Source organism: Taeniopygia guttata, chromosome 3 (genome assembly GCF_048771995.1).
Source record: "Taeniopygia guttata chromosome 3, bTaeGut7.mat, whole genome shotgun sequence".
Lineage (NCBI taxonomy): Eukaryota > Metazoa > Chordata > Aves > Passeriformes > Estrildidae > Taeniopygia > Taeniopygia guttata.
Window position 1 is genome coordinate 110172976 of NC_133027.1, and position 13404 is coordinate 110186379.

General features: G+C 40.9%; 1 long non-coding RNA gene across 4 annotated transcripts in view; it reads left to right on the forward strand.

Moving 5' to 3' along the window:
• The first annotated feature begins 2928 nt into the window (after positions 1-2928).
• LOC115494539 (uncharacterized) overlaps positions 2929-13404 on the forward strand; it is a 118280-nt gene continuing 107804 nt past the window's right edge. For 3 of the 4 annotated variants that reach the window (XR_012055345.1, XR_012055346.1, XR_012055348.1), the window contains exons 1-3: positions 2929-3052; positions 3217-3328; positions 9096-9156. This is a non-coding gene — a long non-coding RNA (uncharacterized lncRNA). The remainder of the gene's footprint in view (positions 3053-3216; positions 3329-9095; positions 9157-13404) is intronic. The other variant, XR_012055347.1, reaches the window with a different exon arrangement.

Consider the following 13404-nt stretch of genomic DNA (forward strand, 5'->3'; position numbering starts at 1 on the left):
ATTTATGTGTTATTTAGTGGAGCCAGTCCTGCTGAAAGCAGTGAAAGCAAAAAGTGAGATAACCTGCTAATATTCAAAACTCCTGCACTCTTTTGACTCTTTGTAGAAATAAAGAGCTATAGGTCTTGTAAAATTTGAGCTGGCCTAGGAGCTCATCAATGAACACAGAAACCCAACCACACAGTACTAAATGTAGAAAAGGGATTTCTTTACTATTTTTGGACTGGCTATTGCAAGATCTGTGCTGCTACTTCAGTTTGAATTCCTTCATCCATCTGCAGAAAAGTTCAGAACTCCTCCTCTGTGTCTGATCCCATATGCTGGTGCTGGCACAAAAGCCTGACACAAAGCACTTGCATATGTAGCAGCCTCAGCTGCACCAAGGGAATCACCTTAACCTCCCATTTCATTTTCAGATTGTTGATTTTTAAAAGCACAAAGGTTCCTTTGAAGAGGTTGTGCGTGAACAGTTGTTGGCATTTTTATTATTTCCTATTACAACAAATTATTCCATGTAGCTGTATTTTTATCTGCTAAAGGAGAAGGTAGTACTTTCCAACTAAAAATATCCTAGTGGTCATTGTTCTTTCCATGAAGGACTAGGGTTTTTACACAGTTTTTATAGGTTTAGCAAATTAGCATATATGACAAAAATCACCAATTAGAGACATAAGAGGTGAGGTAATTTCCCCCTTGTTGGAAAACACCCTTTTCCTGACACAGAGATGGGGCAACTGAGAGGTGTTTTAAAAACTTTTATTCCATTTTCAGTCTCATGAGAAGGGTGAGACAACACAGATGTTGTAATTCATGCCATCACAATCAGAAGCCAACTATTTCCTAATTACAATACAAGTGTTTCTTGCCCTGTCAGCTTTTTGCCACACCATGCTGTAGATGCCTTAAAGCAAATCATCTAAAACCCCTCATGGGTCCCACTACAATGCATCTTTCATAGTTCTGTTTCTCCAAAGTATCTTGTCTTATTTGCAAGGCCATCTTTTGAAACTTTCTTCTACCTCCATTTCACTCTCAACAATATCTGCCCTATTCTATGGCATTTCTAAGTCAGCATTTCTACAAATCCACTGCCCACACCCCCTCTCTAAGTCCTCCCTTCTCTGATGGAAACTTGTAGATGAAAATGTGTCCTGAAGAGCTGTTTTTAGCCTTGGTTCCCAGAAAGAGCCAAGAGAGGATAGGGGCTTTAGAATGAGTTTTGTCTTTCTGCCTATCAGGGCAGGGAAAAGTACTGGGAAAGCTGGCTATATATGCAATAATACAGAGCTCCAAATATATGTGTAAAGAATACAGAGAACACATAAAAGGAAAAAAGACCAAAATGATCTGGGGAGATTGTCCTGGGCAAACATGGGGTTGCAGGTTTTGTGAGAGTTTGACAGCTAATGCACCCAGACAAATTGGATGCATCTTGCACACACAGCCTTAAAAATTTTAAAATTTTAAAATTTTTAATTTTAAAAAATTAAAAATCTTCTAATTCCAATCCCCTGCCATTGGCAGAGATATCTTCCACTAGACCAGGCTCAGAGCTCCCATGAACCTGATGCAGTAATGGGGCAGCCACAATTTCTCCGGACAACCTATGCCAGTGCCTCACCACCCTCAGAGTAAATAATTTTTTCTAATATCCTATCTAAACATACCCTCTGCCAGTTTTAAGCCCTCCCCCATTGTCGTGTCACTCATGCTCTTGTACATTGTCCACTGTGGAAACAAACTCTGCTTAAGTGAACAAGTGTCCATAAGATGGACTCATACAGTTTGACTCCTCTGCTCTGAATTTAAACCTTTCATAAGTTAAAACTGATTTATCTCAAATACCTTCATGTAGACAACACTAAAGTCAAATGGATTAACCTCCAGTTTAACTCTACTGAAAAAGCTAATTAGGGAGAAGATAAAAGGAAAACATGTAAAAGGTGTTTTTTGGTGAAAGCTTCAATGACTTTATGAAAAACAAATGTCATCTAAGGTGAATTTGACACAGGCACAGTGCCTGCCATGCAATGTTACCTGCATGGTAACATTGCTTAGCATTCTCCACTTTTCCAATGGTTTTTGCATCTGTTATGTTCCACCAAGTCCAAAAAAAAGAGCATCTATAGCACTTTAAACATCTCACTCCTGGTAAAATTGTGTGTTCTCCCTCTTTGATAACTGATATTCCTCAGGTAATGTTAGAACTAGAATCAAAGCTTTTCCTTTTCTCAGTATTCAGTTCTATCTACTGAGAAATTTTCATCCTTTGTTAGGGAGCCAAGCTTCACACAGGACTGTTTTCCTTACCCTAGCCCTGTGTTTCTAGGAATTCTGCCTTCCAGGGGAAATCCTGGTGTAGTGACCTTTGAATATTTACCAAGTGGCACAAGGTAACTAAGGGCTGTAGCCTAGCAGTAGAGAAAAGCTCTCTGTAGAAGCAGAATTGATAATTATGGAGAAAAGAGGCCTCATTTCCCTGCAATGTAAAATGATCCACACCTGGTCTATCCTCACTCCATAGTATTCTAAACAGCACACACATTTTCTCAAAGATTTTAAAACACTGGTGTAAGAAAAATGGAACTCAGAGAGGAACTCATATAATGCATCAGTGGGGGAAAAGAAATCAGTAGGTATAAATGGAGAAAAAGGCTGTGTCAGCCTTCATGGAAATAACACATTTTCTTCCTAATCTCCTGATGCATAGAACAGGTAGTTACTGCCTGGGAAATAAATAGAAGCTGGAAAACAGGAGAGCCTGCTGGCTATCATCTGCACAATAAGAACAAAGTGGTTCTACCAGGAGCTGCTGCAGATTAATGAGTAATTGGCCCAGGTGCAAATCTCCCTTCACCATCACCTGTGTGATTAAAGAAGCCTTCCCCACCCCTTCCTTCACTCATGGGCTTTTTGTCTTGTGATTTCAGACTCCTAGATCTAGTCAAAATACATCCGTGCAAGTAAAATAAAAGAAAGAGAATGAGCAGAGAAATACCTGTTCTTTAAAAATCAGCTTCAAGCTGAAAGACTGCACAGCCACTCGATTATGGTAAGTCTCAAGGCAACGGGTAGCATGGCAAGACTTACAGTGGGATCTTTTTCAGGCAGTGCAATGTGTACATCCAAAATCTTTGTTTTGCATGTCCATGTTTATTTTTCTTCATCTTCTTAGCATTCCTGCTGGTAAGTACTTTGTTCTTTGATCTTTTTCAGAGTGTTTTAGAACACCTCCAAGAGCTTCATGGGCCCAGGTAGAAGTGGTTTCTCCAGGGATGTTCTTATCAGTGCAGTTTAATATGGGCTGCCTGCCCCTCTGGGAATTGAGGTGAGTGATGTGGAGAATACCTGGAAACAGCACTCTTTGTAAAGAGTAGCTGCTGGTAGAAGGTTGGATCAATGAATGGACTCAATAGCCACTATGAATCTTTTATGAGTGAGTCCTCCCAACTACTAGGTAGGTTTGTAGGCTACTCTTTCACTTTTTCAGGGATCTAGGCTGTCCTGACATCTATGTCCCTTTCCCAGAGTAGTTTTCTTGCATGGAGCTGTAAAACAATAATTATCACCAGCTCACCTGATAAGAGTGAGTGGTATTATGCTCTGTCTCACAGCAGGAACACGAAAGGAGGGACAATCATAAGAGGAGAGTCTCAGCCTCCTAGCATTATAACACTGAGGCTGCCTCTCGCAATTTCAACGTAATTATTTGCAAAAAAGGACAAATTCCACATCCCTGGTTTTGGTACTGTTCCTGGAACAGCTGCTGCTCTCCTTTGAATGAATGCCTGTGTTCAATTTTGCAGAGTATCCCATGCCCTGTATGGAATGTGTTCATTTTCCAGACTTTTTCCTGAAGGGGAGGTGAAAAATGTAACAGGTCTAGTCCGGAATATAATCAAACATTTATAAGTAGCCATGCATTTTTTATGCATATAAAGTAATAAGAGCTGTAGAGTAAAAGCAGAAATGTGACATTAAGTGGTTGGTCTTGCCAGTTTTCCACAAGATATGATCAAAGCACCATTTCAGCAGCAGGGCTGCATGACTGCACCTTCTAATAGGAAGACAATTATTTTATCAGGCTCCAGTTTAGACCAGGAGCATCCTCTACTTGAGGGCCTGTTCAGCTTCTTTTGCATAACATTAAAAGAAGCTCAGCTGGTCAGACCAAATGGCTGATTGAGAATGTTTTGTAATGCATCCTTTATTTCATTCCCATAACCCACCACTTCAAAGCCAGGGTTTAAAATAAATTAAAAAAATAAAGGTGGTTGTGATCAAAATGGAAAGGAAGTGTTAACACAGGATGGACCTGTAACTTCCTGCTTGACAGAGAAGAAATCTTCTGTTCTTTCTCTTTCTATATATCTTCCAGTGTATAATTCTCCTTTTAGTTTTCTTTTTCCTGAGCATCCCACTTTCTCTTTTTGTAGTTATCTGCCAGAGAGATGTATTTTCTCCTGCTGACTGTATCAGAATTTCCTAAGGTTGTGGGAACTGGTGCTGCTGGGGAATTATTGAATTCAAGTTATTTGGTGATATTTCTTCCTGCTCCTGCAAGCCCTGCAGGACAGCCAGGGCATATATAATTTCATTTTCTGGAACATTTAGGTCACTGGTTTGTCTGCTGGCCTGGCAGTGTTTTATTTTCACATTGTATATGAACAAGTGTAAAGTTCTGTGAGTATAATAAAGTCAGTGTGAAAAGGGACTAAGGTTCATCACAGGATTTCTTGCAAGTTAACTGTTGGAAGCACTGCCATGGAATCTGGCTTGCTTATCAAATCTATTTAAATGGTCAGAGCAAGAGAAAATATTGTAAATAACTCGGTCAGATTTGTCTCAAGAGAAGTTTGTTTTAGAAATGTAACAAAAAAAGTAAATGCAAGCAGCTGGTGTTTTGCTGGTTTGTGACCTGCCTTAAATGACCTGTGGAGAATGCTGCTGGTGGCAAAGCTCTGGCATGTGCTGCTTGATCTCCTGTGGTGTCTTTTGTGCCCTAAAGAACATTTTGGTTCATCAGTTACAATTTGGGGAGCAAATATTGATTATTTGATGCCCCAAACATGCCAAGTATTTTCTAATTTTTCACTGAATTCTACTGTTCTATTCTTTGCCTCAGTGTGTTTGGCAATATGTCTTTTGGAGTAGCTGCAGTATCAAAATTGTTAATTTTTCTGCCACTCAGCACATGTGCTGCTATGCCCTCCAGCTTTTCCTCTTTGAAGCCCTGGCATCCTGCTTCACTCAAGTGTTTCCTGTGAGAAACTGAGCCTGCCTGCTCAGTGGTCCTGGTGTGTTTCTATTTGGCCTGAGAAGCTGATCTGGACAATTATTGTCACCAGTTCAAGCCTATCTAAGTATCTGCCTTTGAGAATATTTGAAATACTGCTGCTACTGTTTCAGAGACCCAGATGTGCTAGCTTGAAACATTTATGCTGTTAAAGGGGCTGTGAGAAATTTTGGGTGAGGCTCATGTTGACTTTGCAGCCAGAATTTCACTCTTTTGTTGTAAGACTAGCTTTCAAACTTTTGATCAAACCATGGACTAACAGATTTATCTCCCCCACTCCCCCAAAATCTAATTAGCAAATAAAATCTTCAACCTGAGACTTAGACTGCAATTGCTACTGGTTGGAATATTGTAAGGGAAATCAGGCTGAATGAGGCTGTATAATTCTTTATTTGATATCAGTAATTAAATGCCAGCATTGGCTAAAATATCCACCAAATGCCAAAGGTTTATACCTTAAGAGCATTATTCACTCCTTGTTCTTTGGTTTTACCCTGAGGCTGGAAAGGATTGTAGTTGGAGGAGAAGAAACAATGCTCTGATCAATCACAGACCTCTTGAATTGCAAATAAGAATCAGAATCCAGCTCACAATCCTCTGTGCTGGTCTTGAGCTTTCTGCAAAACCCTCATGTCATTCTCCTGTGACTGAACATAATGCACACGCTGAAATCTTTCTCACCGCTTTAGTTTTTGGGGAGCTTTTTATATTTCCAGTAAAGAGCTTTTAGGCTTGTAGGGCCTCTTGAATCAGAGCCACTCCATGTTCCTCCCATCGTGTGGGAGCCAGGGTGACAGACCACTGGCAGCAGCACCCTAACAGAGCACCTCTGTGGTACCTGAGTACAAGGAGTTATTATCTTTCATATTATGTGAAAAAATGAGTAATGATCTGAGAGAAATGGTGCTGGGCTGCTGGTGTATTCACGTGCCTTGTGGCTTGTCGGAATCTGCAGGTATTGATGATTCCCAGATTGTAGAAAGTCTCTGTCTTTCTGCCCCACTGCCAAAGCAGAAGCCATAATTCGTCTGTGCTGTTCCAAGGTTGTTTATTCTGTTTATCTCTAACATGTTCTGCTGCCCTGCCGCAGCTCTGTCCTGCAGGGCAGCGTGTGGGGCTCTGCCCTCAGTGGGATGTTACAAACATTAAATACCAGAAACTACCTGTGCTATATTTACAATAACGTGCCAATATCTGTCACCTACGTTGAACAGTGTGTCCCCAGCCTAAACCAACAGAAAAATGCCAACACCACAGTGAAACATGGAGGGCATGAAGAAGGAGAAAAAGGACAAGACACACCCAATTTCCTCCATCTTGTGCCCTTTGAACCCCTAATCTAGAAACCTGACATTTTACTTTTGTACCCATGCCACACTAATTATTACTTTTATCAAACACTCAGAGCTTGTAATTCATCCTGTAAGATTGAAAACTCTTTTCCCAGGACAGAGATCACAGCCAGTGTCTCTGGGGGCTCTGTCCAGGGGGGTTCCTGACCCCTGCCAGGGTCCCAGACCTTCCAGGGAAGCCAGAGGGAAGCCCTGGATTCCCACAGTGGTTTTACACCTGTCTTGTAAAAATGTTTCCCCTCACCTATTGTAAGCACTGGGCTCTCAATGCTTTAGAGCCATCGAGGCCTCTGTGACACAGGAGCCAAAGGGACCGTCTGTGCTGCTGCTGGGAACATCTGCAGCTCCCTGTGCTCTCCTCTTCCATTTCAGGGAATTCTTGGGTGTTCCAGGCACAGAACAACATATAACATCTTGATCCCCCAGGGTTTTCTCTTTGCTTAGAAAATGTTTCACAGTTTCTGCTGTGCATTTAGAACAGGAGCTTGCAGGGAGCTGTAGGAATGTTCTCCCCTTTTCCCTGCTCTTGTTGGCGTTCAGGAACACTCATAATCACAGGATATGATTCCATGCAGGTGCTTTTATTGAGAGCTCTGGGAGTCAGGGGTACAGACCCAAATCTGTCTGAGACATGGCTTTCAAGCTGAATGTATTTTATATTCTATCGTTATATAACTTACATATTAACTATTAGACTTGTATTTTTCTATTGTATACATTGACATGAGTTTCTCGTGATCTTTCTTAGGCCCCTGACCATAGTTTCTCATTGTTATTCTTACGATTAAATAGTAATTATATTTCATTACTAAACAATCACCACATCTAACAATTATATAATTTATCATGTACTAGCTACACAGGTGCAGTTCTAGCAAGGTACAAGTTCTTCATGTACCTAGGGTATTTATTTTTCCAGGGCCTACCAAGCTTAATTTTCCTTTTAACCCTAAATCCCCATGATTTTAAAACCCTTTTAGTATCACTCTCGTGATCAGACTGAGACTGAATGCCTGCTTTGAAAATATGCTCCAGAGAAACCAAAGCCATTGAAGTCCTGCCTGGATTCCTAGTGGAGATGTAAAGGACTGGGAGAGCTGCAAAGGGATGTGATAACCCAAGCTTTTTCTTCTTTTTCATCCAAAACTTGATGGAACATTGTGTGAGCTGCTAAGCAAGGCAAGCTTTCTTCAGGGGTGCTTTTTAGTTGGAGATGTGCTGATCATGTGGTTTGATGTGGTTGACATCTGACTGTTGGAAAGGGCTAAAATGTCTTATTACCCTGGTCTCGGACAAGGGCATATCTAATAGAAAGTAATTTGAGAAAGAACTCTTCCCTGGCATTTATATTTTGCTTCAAATATTTGATAAAATTTGATTTTCTTCTTGACTCAGCAATAGAAAAGAATATAATGAGAAAGGAGCAAGTTGTGTGTAAAGCAAGTGGAGCTGCCTTGCCTTAAGACCTTCATTCAGGTGCCTGTTATAATAATTGAGTGTACACTGTGCTTTCCTATCAGATTTTCCTAGAGATCTCTGCTGTGTGTAAACATAAAGGAACTTGGAAGCTGCAAAGCCTTCTAAAATGTTAATGTAAACATGTTGCATATGTAGGACTAGTGAGCATTTTCTAGGCCAAACACATATCAGACTGTGATTAACTGATTCATTAGCCAATAATTGATCACTACTGGTTTTGGGCAAGCCTGTGCCACGTGGGTTTGGTTTGCAGGAATGGTTTAGCATGGTACTTCTACCCACTGCACGGAGGTGTCTCCATCTGAACCAGGAGCTGCTGAGCAATAAACACTTCCCTGGGTTATTAATTGGCAATTACTGCAGAAAAATATCTATGATCTAGTGGCACCTATCCCTCCATAATGCCATTCCAGACTTCAACGTCTGTGTGGATGAATTTTGCTTCTGATGTTTGGTGAGGATGCAGAAGTACAAGTAGGGGTGATACAGAGTGAAAATTTAACAGGGTAGAAATCTATTTAGATTTAGGTAAAATGTGTTACTTTAAGCTTACTAAACATATGATTTAGTCTAATAACTGCAGCCCTAGCAAAACTACTCCAGCTAAGGAGAAAGAATGCAAATTTCCACACTGAAAAATAAGAAAGACTCCTCAGACCTTAAAACAGACAAAGCAAAGTAACCCAAGAGTTCTTTCTGTACTTTCTAACAAAAATTAAGTACAAGTATAGCTAGCTATAAGTATAATGTAAAATCAGCAAAATAAATATACATTAACCTATTATAAAAGTCTAAATGTATAAAAATTAATAAAAATAATTTAAAAAAATCAAAAGTTCTCAAAGGTACGCGTGTCCATTAAAGGGCAATGAGTCCTGACATGTGTCCACAGTGCTGTAAATAAACATACCCATTCCCTAAAAATCTTTATTAAAATTGTAAAGTTTAATTTTTCATCCACATTTCAGGGACAGAATGTACTCACTCGTGATATGAACATTAGGACCCCTTCTCTTCTGCTTGGCCTGGGTGAGTAATCTGAGACTTAATTTCATTGCATTAATCTTTTGCCCTGTAGCACAGCAGAAGACTTCCACAGGAATCAGGTTTCCAGGGAGTGTGGGCTTTAGGTGGAAATAGGAATGATGCTGGTGCCATGAGGCTTGTTTCAGGCTGGGCTAACTTGCTTTTCCCCCTGGTTCATTCATTGCTGAGTCCAGAAACTGGGATCTCTGGGATGGGTTTAGGTAGTCTCAGGCTTGTCCCTCTTCTCCATTTAGCTCAAATGTTGAACTGTGTGGAAGTTCTTTGTTAGCAGAGGAAAAGCATCTGGTCATCCAGTGATCTTTCCACACTTAGCTCCTTGCCAAGGAACGTAATCACAGGGAATCTGCACTCACTCCCTCAGTTTACTTCAGTGTTGGGCTGAAGAAAACAAATTGTAATATGCTATTTTGTAACCTGGCAGCTAATAGTATTGCTCAATTAGATTATCTTGTGTCTTAACACACCATTTAGGTTATGTCCATATCCAGATTTTTACTTGGAGTTTTATTTTAATGTTCCTTTACATTCCTGTGTAAGTTCAGCTCTTAACTGATCACAGTAAGATCCTACCAAAAGAGGACTGAAATTTCCTCATTAATATCCAATTTTGGTACAATACAATATGGTATTAACGTCACTTTTGGTCTTGTACAGTTGTCAGGGCCCTGACATAGCTGGGCATAACAGCATGACTTTTATAACCTTGTTATAAAAAGCAATTAGGGGCGACATCCAGCTCTGCAGTTACACATCACATGGAGATGAAAGGAGCTCCCAGCAGTGAATTTAATTAGCAGGAATCACAGAGTGACCTGCAGTGCAGATAACACAGTTCCTGTCCAGCAATATTACTTGTGCTCTGAAAGGGCACCTAAACTCCTCTGGTGCTAGACCCATGCATAACTTACAGGTTTCTAAGGGACTGGAGCTGGAAATTTCCAACCAGGAAGGTTGAATCAGGAAATGAAATGCTGGTAAATCCAATCTTGTACCAAGCAACAGCATGGGCAGCTTTAAAATGCTGAGGAATAATCCAGGAAGAACTGTGGGCTAATGCCAGCATTAACTGGACATGTCCAAAGAATGTGTGTAACAGATTTTGGTAATCAAAACTGCGCTGCACAGAGTAATAAATGAGTGGCTGCTTCATATGTGTAAGTGCATAGGGGTAAGGAGAGTTGTGATGTATGACTTTGTATGAAAAGGAGCCTTCAAGACTTGTGTTGGGCATGATGCAAGAATTCCTTATTTGATATTGAGGGGATGTGCCCCATGATGTCTCCCTGCAGAATTTGATGATGTTTGCCCTGCTCTGGGAGGGGCTGGCAGCCACCCTCCACAGGAGGCCACGGAGATAATCAGAGGGCTGGAGCACCTCTCCTACAAGGACAGGCTCAGTTTGGGTTCAGCCTGGAGAAAAGGCCATGGTGAGACCCCACTGTGGTCTTCCAGTACCTAAAAGGAGCTTCTAAAAAGGAGAGAGAGGGGCTTCTTACAAGGGCAGATAGTGTCAGGACAAGGAACCGTGGCTTTAAGCAGATAGAGGGCAGGTTTAGGTTATCTATTAGGAAGAAATTACTCACTCAGAGACAGATGAACCACTGGCACAGGCTGCCCAGAGAAGTTGTGGCTGCCCCATCCCTGGAAGTGTCCAAGGCCAGGTTGGACAGGGCTTGGAGCAACCTGGTCTGGTGGAAGGTGTCCCTGCCCATGGCAAGGAGTTAGAATGAGATGATCTTTAAGGTCCCTTCCAACGCAAAACATTCCATGATTCCTGTGGAAAAGCAATACCTACCATGAGAAGGGCTGCTCTCATTTTTCTGCTTTTTCCCCTAAACTGTGCTATGTGTACTGAACACTTGCTGGGTTTCACAGTGCTGATGCAGTCAGATTTTCTGCCTTGAAATCTGATTATATCCATTCTCCAACCTGCCTGTGCCTAGTGCCAGACCTAAAGAGCCATTTCTGCTATGATATCCTGCTGAGACACTTGCAGGGGGTTACTTGCAGGAGGCTAACTTGAATTTGGCCTAGAGTAAGAGCAGAGATTTTTAAGATTTTTCTTGAGTGTAATCTAAAATCTTCAAGCTAGAGGTGTGGAAGACAAAATTGATATGTGCCCAAAAACAACAACAAAAAAAGTAAAATAGTTTATTAATAAATTATTATTTAATAAACAAGTAAGAAGTGAGTTCCCAAATTTTCATCTAAGCTGAATTTCATCAAATACCAAGAATAACTACCTCTCCAAGATGTAATTATTCTCAATCACATCAGGATTTTCATATATTTAGGGCTTGGTCCCGCAGCCTAAGAGCAAAGAAGCTGTGTTTGAGGCTGTTTTACAGCACTTCAAATCTATCTGTCCACTGCCATACTTTTGTGCCACCTCGGGAATACAGAGCCATTAAAACATTCTCAGCATAGTGTTTAGCTCTGCACTGAAGGCAGCAAGTGCAAGGTGTGAGACAGCTTTGCAGGCTGCTCCCAGGTCTGAATTGAAGCTTGGGAATGATAGATAAATAGGAAGAGAAGGATACCAGCAGGGCTATGCAAGATTCCCTTGTGTTGAGTCAGTAACTTGATTTTTTTTTGCCTTCATGTCCACCTGTAAAGGTCCAGTCAGAGCCCTTCATCTGCTGCGTGTGCCTAGGGTGACTATTGATATTTTAGAACTTGGGGAGGACACGAGGGGGCCTGGCAGAGGAGAAATGAGCAGTGAGGCTTTTTGTTGTTTGGTTTCAGTAGCACTTGGCTGGACTCCCCCATGTCCCAGTGGCAGGAGGAGTTTGCAAACACAAATGTGTGCGAGTGCTGGGATGAGGTGTGTCCTGCATCATATGGCGTGTACAGATGCACAGGTGTGAGCTGTGTGACTGTATTTGTGGGCTCTGAGCCTGCTTTGGAAAGAAGAAAGAGGCTGCTGAGAACTCTGGCTAGGTACTCACTTTTCTTGTAATATATTAGTTTAATTTAAATTCACTTTACAGTCGGTGCACATGAGAATTATTTTGAAGGTTTAATTTCCTAGCTGCTGAAAGCAATAAGGTGGCTATCAGCAGAGAAGAAATAGCTTGGCTGTTTGTTAATGCTCTTGGGCTGTACTGTAAGTACTCCAGGCAGCTGTAATGTGGAGAGGCAAATAAACCATTGTTGCCTTTAAAATTGCTTATTTTATAGTCTCAATAGTTTTCTGTTTCTAGATATTTACCTGAGGTACTTTCTGGGGCAGATAGCTGGGGGAATCCATGTACATTCTCGGAAACATTCAGAGGGAAAAGCTGTTTAACCACCTAGAAAACATAATGCTCGGTCTCTTATTAGTGGTAAAAACTTCATTAAATTTATTGTGTTTGGATTGGTGCTAATTTTTCTGCCCAGTTTGGTCAGCAGCAGCTGTACCGAATGGCCTGTATTTGTACTGGGAATTTTATTTCTTATGATGGTGGGATTTGATTTTATCTGCAGCCATCTGGAGTAAGTTTATTTGTGTTACATGGTTTGCATGTATTTATACATCAGACTCCCTTAAATTGAATTCTCTGAATTTTTACATATCATATAAATGACATTTGCTTGCAACACAGTGGAGTGATTACAGTGAATACTGAAATGGCAACATTCTGCAGGAAAAAAAATACAGTATAAAAAGAACATTCATTTACAACAGAGTGTAAATTTATACTCTTTAATGAAATGCATTCACTGTGCAGTAAAATACTTCTTGTGCCTATTGAAGTACAATTACAAAGCACTGAAACTTAAAATATTTGAGGCATTCTGTTTCACAGTAAAAATTGTCATATTTGTTAAAATTATATTTGATAGAGTGAAATAAACATGCTCTGTACATATGTTTATTTCTCTATATTGATAATGTTAAATAAATGCCATCTTGACATCAGCCTGCTGTAGACCAGAAATCCTGTACCTGAGCTCATTCAGTGTTGGAATCTGTGGGTATCGATGATCCCGAGATTGTAGAAAGTCTCTGTCTTTCAGCCCCGCTGCCAAAGCAGAAGCCATAATTCGTCTGTGCTGGTTTCAAGGTTGTTTATTCTGTTTATCTCTAACATGTTCTGCTGCCCTGCCGCAGCTCTGTCCTGCAGGGCAGCGTGTGGGGCTCTGCCCTCAGTGGGATGTTACAAACATTAAATACCAGAAACTACCTGTGCTGGATTTACAATAACGTGCCAATATCTGTCACCTACGTTGAACAGTGTGTCCCCA